The sequence below is a fragment of the Cryptomeria japonica genome, chromosome 1 (genome assembly GCF_030272615.1).
Source record: "Cryptomeria japonica chromosome 1, Sugi_1.0, whole genome shotgun sequence".
NCBI lineage: Eukaryota > Viridiplantae > Streptophyta > Pinopsida > Cupressales > Cupressaceae > Cryptomeria > Cryptomeria japonica.
Window position 1 is genome coordinate 700,086,817 of NC_081405.1, and position 12,902 is coordinate 700,099,718.

General features: G+C 32.2%; 1 long non-coding RNA gene across 1 annotated transcript; it reads left to right on the top strand.

Moving 5' to 3' along the window:
- The first annotated feature begins 3,939 nt into the window (after positions 1-3,939).
- On the top strand, positions 3,940-7,489 carry LOC131044649 (uncharacterized). Its single transcript, XR_009105694.1, has 2 exons — positions 3,940-4,506; positions 7,325-7,489. It is a non-coding gene; the product is annotated as an uncharacterized LOC131044649 (long non-coding RNA).
- Positions 7,490-12,902: the final 5,413 nt, after the last annotated feature.

Sequence of the window (12,902 nt, forward strand, 5' to 3'; positions counted from 1 at the left end):
TTAAATAGGTCACTTTTTTCTTGACTATCCTTTTATTATTTTAATAATTTTTTCATACTATAATGATTACTTAATTTAATCTTAATTTGAAAATTTGTATTAAAATGTGGGTTAAATCAGCCTAAAGCCCTAATATATATTAGAAAATAAATGATAGTGTCTTCCTCATAAGTCAAATAAAAGGAAACATTTATATTTGGTGATTAGCAAAACCCCCACTAAACGCAAATGTGTTGTCTATGATGACAATTCTTCAGCTGAGGACACTGAGAACGACAACCCTTCCCCAGACTCAGAGGTTAAAAGGAGATCCTCCATACTTGCTTCCAAAGGCTGCAGGAAGAAGACCCCGGTTATTGAGAATCTGGACTCTGAGGAGGACCCCATTGGGGACAAGAAGGAGGAGGGCCCTAAAACTAAGGGGGCCCCTAATGGGGATGCTGATAATGTTAATATGACTAGGGACCCCATAGTCCCGACCATTGTTGGTGTTGTTGACATGACTACCCTTGAAAGGAAATCCTAGGAACTCATTGATGATAAAGATACGACCCCTTTGAACATGGACACTGAGGGTCCTATGAGTGTAGAAATCCCTGACAACAATGCTCTAGATCCTAGAAATTTGGATAAGGATTTAAACTTGGCCAAACATGTGATGCATTCTATCCCTCTGATGCACCTGGTTAAGGATACTGATAACTCCATTGTCGATGGCGAGCCAAAAGAGACTATGGAAACTACTGATGACGAATTGGCTGCTGAGAACCCCCAGGAGGCCCCTACTCTAAAGAAAATGGAAAAGTTGAGCACGGATGTGTTGGACATCACGCAGAGAATTGAAAACCTTGGTCTTGTTCTCGATCTACAATCTATCAAGGAGGAGGTCAAACAACTTAAGAACAAGATGGAGACTTGGGAAGCCCAAATGGTGGGCCTGAACAAATTCCATTTGCAGGTGTTATATAGCTCCGCACTCACCCTCTCTCTATTGAGGGAATGCTACGCTGACACTGAGGAGGACAAACAGGAGGCTAGGGACCTCTACAAATTCCTGTCTACCGAATGGAGCAGTACCATGGAGGCCATTGGGGTGCGCAAGGCACCCTTGTAGTTTGTTTTTTTTGATGTTGTTTTTTATTGTTAAAAAGACTTGGTTCCTTTTTTATGGTTGGTGCTATTAATTGTTGTTATATTGTTGTTTATGCGCTATGATTGATAGTTCTGCTATGACTTCTTTTTTTAATCAAAAACACTTCCATCAATATATTTTGAATGAGGGAGTATGTAAAGAAATATATAAATGTGGATGTAATAAAATTGACATTTTAGCAATTTTACATATTTAAAAATATTAGTTTGGGAGAATTTTTTCTATTATCAATACATGTGTATTGTGAAATTAGTTAAAGAAAAGTTACATATATTAAACCAAATTAAAGATGAGTACAAAACATGAGAGTTTAAACATATTTATCCCTCACGACTATCATTAGAATCAAGCAAAGTAGGAAGAGAAGAAATTAGAGATGAAAACCTTCTTCAATATGTTTGAGTAGAACATGAAGTGTGTTGATTTTACCAATAAAAAGTGAAAAGAGATGGAAGGAGTGGTGGTCTGTTTACATCTCACTACATACTTAGAAAAAAAAAATGGATGAAAGTACTTCAAATTAAATGTTAATGGAATTGTCGATTACTCATATTACCAAATATATAATTTCAAAGGTATAGAAATATAAACAAAGAAATGAAGATTAAGTATAGAAATAGGGGAAAAAATATTGTGTGTCTAATCTATATAAAATCAAATCTAATACTTGGTGGGAATTAAGTTGTCTCAACCTTAGTCATTCCTAGCATTGTATTGATTTATTTAACGTCTAAATGTAATTTCTTGCTTATCATATTTTATCATCTAGTGTGACATGGCATCATAAGTTGCCTTCATGCTAGCAAGTGGCATAGAAGATGACAATGATGTGTTTGTCCCTACATGGAAAAGTACGCATTCCATTTTGGTAGAGATATTTTGCCATGTGTCGACATCTTAGAAACTTGTGTAAGTCATTATTGCATGAAAGATTCTAACGAGAGGTTATGATGGATTCCTTTGACAGGCTGGACAATGTTAGAAGACATCTTGCATGAAAAATATAGGCACCCAAGTTGGGTTATGATTAGTTGTAAGAGAATTAGCTAATTATAGTCAATTATGAAGATTCTCTTACAACTATAAGTGTTGTTAGTAAGGACAGATTTCTCAATTATGGAGATTCTCTTACAACTATAAGTGTTGTTAGTAAAGACAGATGTCATGATAGTTGTAATTTGTCTGAGAGCATTTGTCAAATTTCATAACAACTGTAAGGTGTGTGAGAGCATTTGTCATACATATTGTTAGCAAAAAATAAAGCACCCAAGTTTGGAGGCTTGTGAAAGGGGCTAGAGAATCTTGGACAAGTGTTTGTTGCATTCTTAGAGGTGTTGGGAAAATGTGCCCCATGGATTTGGACACCCACCTCTTTTGGCTTGATCTAGAAGCTACTTCAAACTTGTAAATCTCTATATATATTATATGCCTTTTGTGTAGGTTTGAGAGAGAAGTGAGGAGAATTATTCCTTGTAGGCAAATTAATGCGTTGGTTCGAGCCTTTGAAGTGTGGGTTTTTTTACTCAAAAAGGTTTTTCCCACATATCTCAATGTTTCTTCTCTTCTATCTATCTTTCTTCGATTCAATTAGGGTTAATGTGATGGAAAATTAACTATGCATGTTTTCATTTTAATAGCTTAATATTATGTGGTTATATTAGATGTTGAAGATGCATGCTAGATCTCAAATGTCTTTCTAGGTTTGTCTCGGATTGTCTTTCCCTTTCAATATAGAAGTAAATTTGTGTGATATTTTGATAAAATTAGAAATTTGAGAGGAGTTAAAGTTTAAGTAGTTTGTTCTTATTGACTATGCTTAGGTGATGGTTTCTTTCAATTCTTTCTATAATTAAGGGCAATTACATTAAGAATATTCATCCTATTGTGAATAGGATGACTAGTTTTGAAAGTCTTTGAAAGTCTTTATATGAGATTATCTATTATGTAAAATTTCAAATGATAATTTCATGCTAATGTCATGGAAAAATTCATCTCACATTTCACACCATTACTTTTTGAAAGTGATCTATTGTGGTAAAATTCACACCATTACTTTTTGAAAGTGATCTATTGTGGTAAAATTCACAGCATTACTTTTTGAAAGTGATCTATTGTGGTAAAATTCAAATGATAACTTCATGCTTTTACTTTTTGAAAGTTCTACCATATTTTTGGTGCTTAATAATTGCAATAAATTATGCCAAAAAATAATCTATATTTTATTTTGCTTTTTGAAAGTTCTACCATATTTGGTGCCTAATGATCCCAACTAGTTATGCAAAAAAATATCGTAAAACCTAGTTTTATCATATTTTGGTGCTTAATGATCCCAACTACTATAATGTTTTTACTTTATGAAGGTTCTACCATATTTTTGGTGCTTAATGATTGCAACTAATTATACCAAAAAAACATAATCTATAATGCTTTTGCACTTTGAAAATTCTACAATATTTTTGGTGCTTAATGATTGCAATTAATTATACCAAAAAGCATAATCTATAATGCTTTTACGCTTTGAAAGTTCTACTATATCTTTGGTGGTTAATGATTGCAAGTAGTTATATCAAAAAGCATAATCTAAATGCTTTTACCAAATTCTACCATTTTTTTATGCTTAATGATTACCACTAATTATGCCCAAAAAAAAGAAAAGCAAGCATTACCTATGATGACAATACAAAGGAAAACATCCATGACGGAATAGTTAAAAAAAAAAACTATTAAAATCTAAAGATTTTTATAATTTAAAAACCCTAATGCGAGTTAAAATTAAAAACAGTTTCATATCATTTTAAAGAAAAGAAGAGATTTCTCGAGCACCCTGGCACCAGAATTTTTTTTTTTTTTAAAAGAACCTTCTTTATCCTGTACAGGAATATCTGCTGGCATCATCAACCTCGTTGAGATCAAGAACAGGATCCATAGGAATCTTCGTGGATATAATCCCCTGCAATTTTCTTAAGCAGTACAGGATTTTTGAAGCAAATCCATAAAATTGCAAAGGAAATTTGATTTTACAACCTCGAGGATTCCTGAAAATTTTCCTTGCCTGAGAGGATCTAAAGAAGATCAAGAACAGGATCGATAGGAATCTTCGTGGATATAATCCCCTGCAATTTTCTTAAGTAGTACAGGATTTTGAAGCAAATCCATAAAATTGCAAAGGAAATTTGTTATTACAACCTCGGGGATTCCTGTAAATTTTCCTTGCCTGAGAGGATCTGCAGAGCCTCCTCCACCATTACACAAATCAGATTTATAAATTGATGGAAGATTTTTAAAAAGGCCAGGCAATGGCAGTCCAGCAGTCATGGCGGTGGCCGCTGCAAGTGCAGCAACATTTGGTTCAGGTAGTGTTTTTAGTTCAAAGGCCTTTGTCAGATACCTTTTTAGAAGGTTAACTCCTCTGAATTTGCAACTTTTTATGGTTTTGAAATTTTAGTAACTGTAGCTGCTGGCCAGGTTAAAGTTAAAATTCTTCAATCTGGTTTTGTTAAAAAATTTAATTGGATATTCAGATATTTTTAGTGATAAAATTTGTGGAAGATTTTTGTTTGAAGATTGTGATTATATGATTTTGTGGAGGAAGATTCTATGTCTTTTTTTCATTGCATTTAATTTTATCCGAAATTTTTTGTTTCAGGATAATGACTATATGATTTTGTGGAGGAAGATTCCAGGTCTTTTTTTTTATTGCTTTTAATTTTATTGGAGATTTTTGTTTGAGGACAGTAACTATTTGGTTTTGTGGAAGGAGATTCTATGTCTTTTTCTGATTGCATTTAATTTTATGGGAGATTTTTGTTTGAGGACAAGGACTATTTGGTTTTGTGGAGGAAGATTCTGTCTAATTTTATTGGAGATTTTTGTTAGAAGACAGTGACTAATTGGTTTTGTCCACTAAGATTTTGTGTCTTTTTCTTTAAGAGAATAAAGTTCTTATTTTAAAGAAGTGATATGTGGAAAAAGATAGTTGTGCGTGAACTATTAATTCATGGATTTTAATTTTGTTGAGGATATATCAACAGTCTTGTGTGGGTGAAACTTTTTTATCTTCTTAATTTCAGATGGCAAATATTTGGCTATCATTTATAGCATATTAGACTTCTTTATTGATAAGGATATATCAAAAGACAATCTGTATGTGTTTGAAATTATGGGAGATAGATTTGCAAAAAGGTGTCCATAAAATCATTGAATTAAATTTAGATGAATGAACATGTGCACCAGACCTTGACTATGACCACTTGCCCTTCAAATGTAGTAAATGTTATAAGCATGACTACTTTACTAAAGACTGCAAACAACAATAAAATCTGCCTCAAACACCCAAAATCAATCCACATTTTCATTGCATCTAAAGCAAATAGATGTGTCCAACAAAGAAATGACCAACAAAACTAGTCAAATAACTATAGTTTCAAAGATGTTTGAATTAGCAACATTTGGTTCAGGTAATGTTTTTAGTTCAAAGGCCTTTGTCAGATCCCTTTTTAGAAGGTTAACTCCTCCGAATTTGCAACTTTTTATGGTTTTGAAATTTTAGTAACTGTAGCTGCTGGCCAGGTTAAAGTTAAAATTCTTCAATCTGGTTTTGTTAAAAAAATTAATTGGATATTCAGATATTTTTAGTGATAAAATTTGTGGAAGATTTTTGTTTGAGGATTGTGATTATTTAGATTTGTGGAGAAAGATTCTGTGTTTTTTTTTCATTGCATTTAATTTTACTGTAGATTTTTTTGTTTGAGGACAATGACTATTTGATTTTGTGTAGGAAGTATTGCATTTACTATTTTTGTTTGAGGACTTGTATTTACTATTTTTGTTTGAGGACACTGATTATTTGGTTTTGTGGAAGAAGATACTGCATCTTTTTCTGATTGCTTTTAATTTTTATGGGAGATTTTTGTTTAAAGACAATGACTATTTGGTTTTGTCCGCGATGATTCTGTGCTTTTTTTAAAACAGAATAAAGTTCTGATTTTTAAGAAGAGGTCTATGGATAAATATCGTTGTATTTAAACTATTAATTCATGGATTTTACTTTTGTTGCGGATATATCAATAGCCTTGTGTGGGTGAAACTTTTCTATCTTCTTAATTTCAGATGACAAATCTTTGACTATCATTTATAGCACGTTAGAACACAACAGACTTCTTTATTGATAAAGATATATCAAAAAGCAATTTGTATGTGTTTGAAATTATGTGGAAATAGATTTGCAGAAAGGTGTCCCTAAAATCTTTGAATTAAATTTAGATGGATGGATATGTGCAAAAGACCTTGGCTATGACCACTTGCCCTTCAAATGTAGTAAATGTTATAAGCATGGCCACTTTGCTAAGGACTACAAACAAGGATAAAACCTGCCTCAAACACCGAGAATCACTCCACATTTTCATTGCATCTAAAGCAAATAGATGTGTCCAACAAAGAAATGGTTAACAAAATCATTATATCAAATGAAGTCAAATAACTATTGTTTCAAACATGTTTTGAATTATTAGGAGAAAAGCTTTAAGACCTTTTGGAAGGGGAAATGTGCAATCAAGTTGAAGTTTGTTTAATAAAAGTGCAAAGAAAGGTACTTAAATTGTAATTTCTTGCTCATTAGATTCTGTCATTTATGTGACATGTTATGGTGAGTTGTTTTCACATTGGAAAGGTGACATGGAAGATGGCAAGAATGTATTTTGTCCTTATATGGGCAAGTAGGCATCCCACTTTGGTGAAGATATTTTGGCATGTGTCAACATCTTAGAAACTTGTGTAAGTCATCATTGTATAACAAATTCTTATGGCAAGTTATGATGGATTCCTATGACATGTTGGACAAGCGTTAGAAGGCATCTTGGGTTATGGCAAGTTGTAAGAGAATCGGTTGATTATAGTCATTTATGATGAATTCTCTTACAACTATAAGCATTGTCATATATGACAATTGTAAGGTGTGTAAGAGCATCTATTATATCTATTATTAGCAAAAAAAACAAGTGCCCAAGTTTGGAGGTATGCAAGAGGGGTTAGAAAATGTTTTACAAGTGTCATTTGCATGCTTACATGTGGTTGGAAAATGTGCCACAAGGATTTGCATGACACTCTCTTTTGGCTTTGTCTAGAAGCTACTTCAAATGTGTAAATCACTATAATTGTATGTCTTTTATGCAGGTTAATAGAGAGAGGAGTGAGGAGAGTATTCTTTGCAAGGTTATGTTGTCAGATTTCCTCCAAAAGAGTAAGATGTAAAGTTCATGGAAAGGCCTAGAGCCTCCAAGTGTATTGTAACTATAGACACATAAATTTTTCCACTTAATTAAATCAATATTTAGTATTTATTTGATTATTTAACCATCAATCATCAGTTAATTAAATTGATATTTGATTAATTCATCTTAAACCTCTTCTTTTCTTAATTAAATAAATTATTCAATTTATTTAAATGAATTCATTAAATCATACTCTAACAATTAATTAAATGAATAAAGCATATTTATTTAAATCTCTAAACAAACCCCCCCCCCCCCCCCCAAACTTGCATTCACAGTTTTAGTTGAAATAAATGAATTTTATTTTAATTAAAATCCTATTTTCTCTCACCCACCAAACCCACTTGCCTCCTAAACCCCTTCTAGATTCTTCTAATTCATTCCAAATTAGCCTAATCCCCCTCCCTAATTATTGTCACATGCCTAAACAAAGAGAAGTCACTTCTCAAAGCCCTTAAAGTCTTTGAAATGCATTAAAGGTTTTTTATCCTTCAACAAGTTAACCCCTAAAGTCTTCTAAACCATTTATAGTTCTTACATAACCATTTATGGCTCTTACATAACCATTAATGGTTAAACTCAACTCACCCACATGGTTAGAGGCTTTCCCTCTAACTCAACCCTCATTTAACTCATGGGTCTCTTCAAGCATTCATTGCTTTGACCATGGTTATCCCCACTAACTCTTGCACAAGAGTTTATCCATTGGATAAAGGCATTATTCACTAACTCAAGCCTAACCAAACCCTCCCAAGGTAACCTCTATGTCATCTCAAGCATTTAATGCTTCTTCCCTCTCTTCTCAAGCCATCTCATGTTGACACTTGTCATCATGGGATTGGGTTGAAAGTCATAATGGGATTGGGTTGAAAGCCATCACATGGATCATAAAACCATCAATCCTTGCCCTTGTTAAGATTACTGTAATGACCCACTCCACTCAACCCAAAAATTTTGTCTATTTTTTTTTTAAATCACTTATTCTTAATAGTGTTTGATTCAATCACGTACTCAGGTACATCTATCCAAACAAGATAGGCATCCATCCAACCAAGATGGGCATCTAACCATACGGGTTAGGCATCTAACTATACAGATTAGGCATCTATCCATACAAGACTAGGCATCTAACCATATGGGTTAGGCATCTAACCATACGGGTTAGGCATATGTCCATACGGGACAAGAGGTTTCATCTATCCAATCCGGGATAGGTATCTACCCAAACGGGGTAGGCATCTATTCATAAGAATAGGATATGCTCTGGCCAGAGACTTCAGACTCATCGGGACCATCCGGGTCCTGAGCCACTCTCTAATAACTTGAAGGATAGAGAATATAAATTAATTATTTGGATTGCTTAAAAAATAAAGTTATTTCAACTATTTGATTTGTCTTAATTACAACTTCAAAAAAAATAAAAAATAGGAAAAGATAATTAATATCCTAATAAAATTTAATTATATCTATTTAACACATAAATAAATAAATTAATAAATTTTAATTATTAATTTTAATATTTAATACATTAACATTAAGCAAATTTTAAATAAACTTTTTTAAAAAATTAAATTTAATTAATCGTATAAAAATACACAGAGATGAATATGAATATGTTTGTAAAAATACACGAAGATGGATATATTTCCACAATATACAAAGATGAATATATTTCCAAAATACAAAGCGATGATTTATTTCCAAAATACACAGAGATGAATTCATTTTCCAAAATATATTTCCAAAACACATAAAGATGAATTTATTTACAAAATACACAGACATGAATTTATTTTCCAAAATGCATAGAGATGATTTTATTTTCCAAAATATATTTTCACTCTTAAAAATCTGATTTATTGAAAAAGAAAAAAAAAAGAAGCAAGGAGGAGGATTTCTAAAATCAAAATGACAATATTTATATTTTGAAAGAAAAAAATATACAAGATGAATATATTACAGAGATGAGTTTATTTCTAAAATACACAGAAATGAATTTATAAAATATATTTCCACTCTTAAAAATCTAATTTTTTGAAAAAAAAGAAAACAGTGAGGAGGATTTCTAAAATTAAAATAAAAATCAAATCAAATGACAATATTTATATTTTGAAAGAAAAATATATATACAGAGATGAATATATTTCCAGATTACACAGAGATGAGTTTATTTCTTAAATACACAGAAATGAATTTATTTTACAAAATATATTTCCACTCTTAAAAAAAAAAAACAGTGAGGAGGATTTCTAAAATAAATAAAAAATCAAATCAAATGACGATATTTATATTTTGAAAGGAAAAATATACAGATGGATATATTTCTAGATAACACAAAGATGAGTTTATTTCCATAATACACAATAATGAATTTATTTTACAAAATATATTTCCACTCTTAAAAATCTGATTTTTTTGAAAAAAGAAAACAACAAGGAGGAGGATTTCTAAAAATAAAAATAAAAATAAATCAAATAACAATATGTATACTTTGAAAGGAATCTATTAACAATTTTATTTCCTACATGAAATTAAAGAAAAAGATTTCTTTGGATGGAAAAGAAAATTTATTATGTGAATTGGATTTAATCTACCAAGCAAATCTGAAAGAGACAAAACAAGATTTCTTTTGAAAATATAAAATTTTATATATGCAAAAATCTGAAAAAGATGAGGATGAGATTTCTTTTGAAAGAAAAACCAAGCAAGAGAATTAGCAAGAGGGAAACCTGGATTCGAAAGAAGGATCTTGATGTTGAATCCTCACGTATCCTAGCTAACCTTATTTAATCCATGCCTTGCAACTTGGTGGAGGTCTTCCACAATCTTCCTAAAATCCTGCAATATCTCTACGAATTTCTGCTACCACTAATATGATATTGAAACTAAAAAAATTTCCAAGATTATTCTATCACAAGAAAAAGAAAAAAAACATATTCCCCTTTTCTTTTTCAAAAGTTTAGCATACATTATATAGAAAAGGTGCACCATTTCCACTATCGAAAGCATTAATTGAAATTAGAGATTCTTTTCCAAAATTGTCTTCATGCAAAATTGATTGATAGGATAGTGGGGGTTACATGCATATTAAATTTGAATTTGAAAATCTTTCATGCAAGATTTAATCCTTACAACTCGTCATAGTGGCAGTTGCATTTGACCATGCATTTAAAATCTAAATTCAAAATTTGCTTCTAGAATCTTCTCATTTTCTCCTACGACATGTGCTTGATTAATATGTTGAATAAATAAATTTATGTCCTTATGAGTGAGTCACCACTTATTAATTCTTCTTTTAAAAATAAATTCCGCCCTTGTTCAATTTCCATCAAGAAATATAAACTTCCAAATAGGTTTACGACCTCGAGAGTGTGTCCCACTATTTAATTTTTATTTTTATTTAAAATAGCTTCAACCCCATTCTATTTATCATTTCTCAACATTACACATGAAATTCAAAACAATAGTAATAAGCATAGTTGTAGTAGTAGTAGTGATAATAATAATAACAACAACAACAAGTTATATCAAGGTCTAAAAAGAGGGTTATGACATCCTTCCCCCCTTAAATTTTGCATCGTCCCAATGCACTAAATATAACCTTAAAAAGTGTTTGTTGATTCATAATCTCCTGCATCTTAATTGTGTTTTCTCATGTAGTATCCTATTCATCGTGTTGATTCCATTGTAATTTGCATTAACCAACCTCTTTGTTTTGCATTTGATATTGGTCCCTCTTCAAAACTTAAATGGCTCTATCGTTCTTCCCCTTGATTTTTAAGAGGATCATTTCTTGCTTCATCAAACCTTAGTGAATAATCTATCCTCTTTGTTGATCATTTCCATCTTAGTTGCCCCTATTATTAATGTATCCATCCCTTAGATTCTTTTTAGGAACTATTCTTTTGATCGTTGTTGAATTGTTGTGTTTCCTTTGAATTCATGCTTCCCTTTGAATAAATGATTCTTGTTAATATTCTATCTTGTTATTGCTAAGGCTTGAATTTTCCTTCCTTGTTTTAAAGATTTCTTAAGTATCTCATTCATACCTTCAGGTCCATGTATGTTAAATTTTGTCCCTGAGTTGGTACTTAGCCCCAAAAATGAACTTCTCAATTTGAACCTTTGTTGTACTTTAACAATTTGGCAAACTTATTTCAATATTGTTGAACTATCAAAGCCCCTTATCGAAGATTATCACTAGTACATTCGGAGCTGATTTTCGACGACCGTTTGTCAGATTTGCGATGACTTTTCATCAAATTGCCGACAAAATCAACCGTCGAAAACTCGGCATTGGATTGGTCGACGATGCCATAGCCGTCGGAAATACGACAATCCAATGGACTCTACCAACGTTGTATGTCCGTTGATTACATCGTCGGTCGAAAGCTTGGTAGTCGTCATAATTTCGACGATGATAATTTTATCAAAAAATAATAATTATTATCGATGTCGGCGTTTCCTTCCTTCAATGGCTCTTTTATATCGATGAGACATCGTTGGGTCTCATCAATACCTTTTGAATTCGGATCGATGAGACCCAGCGATGTCTCATCGATATAAAAGAGCCATCGAAGGAAGAAAACACCGATGAATTCCAGAAAGGACTCACCGAAGATAATAACTTCATCGACAAAAGATATCGAAGAAAGCAGAGAGGGTCTTCATCAACGGGAAAAGTTCTCAAGGAAATAATACTATCGGTGCAACATAAAAAGGACCCACCGAAAGGAGCGTTTTCATCGAAAGAATAATATTGATCAAACAAAAGGAAGCTACATCGATAAAAGATATCGATGAGGATATAGGTTTCGAGGAGGTTAAAAGGCATGTTCTCGATATGCGTGGTTTTGTCGATGTAACTTTATCGGTGAGATAATAGACTCATTCATCAATGGGGCATAGTGATATCGATGAAAGAAGTATTTCGATGGAAAATAAAGGAGGACACCGAAGCCCAAGGTTTCTTCGACATAAGACCCGATGGATATCAAATATGTTTCGAAGAGGAGACAACCATACTGCCCGAATACATTATTTCGATGAAGGGAAAAAATACTTGATCGAAGTAATATTTGAAACAAAAGTATTCTCGATAGAAACAAAGAGATCGACGGACTAAAGAAACAAATGATCAAAAGACATATCCTCATCGAAATGATTATTGATTTCCGCGAAAATCATAAACAAATCCCATGAAAGGTCACATCGCCATTAAATTTGAACGTGTGCCCAAGTGATCGTTGTCCAAAATGGCCATTACTAACTGATTAAATACGCCATAAGTAGTGGATCAACATCAAAGGACACAGCATTAAGGAATTCACAGGTGACAAACTGAAAGCAGGAATTGGGTGAATTCACAGATAAAGCTCAGTAATTCCAAGTAAGTTGTTTGCACACAGACCTCTTTTTTAAAATTCAAATGGAATCATCATCTAAAACTAATAAGACCAGAAAGGGAAAAGAACCTATCG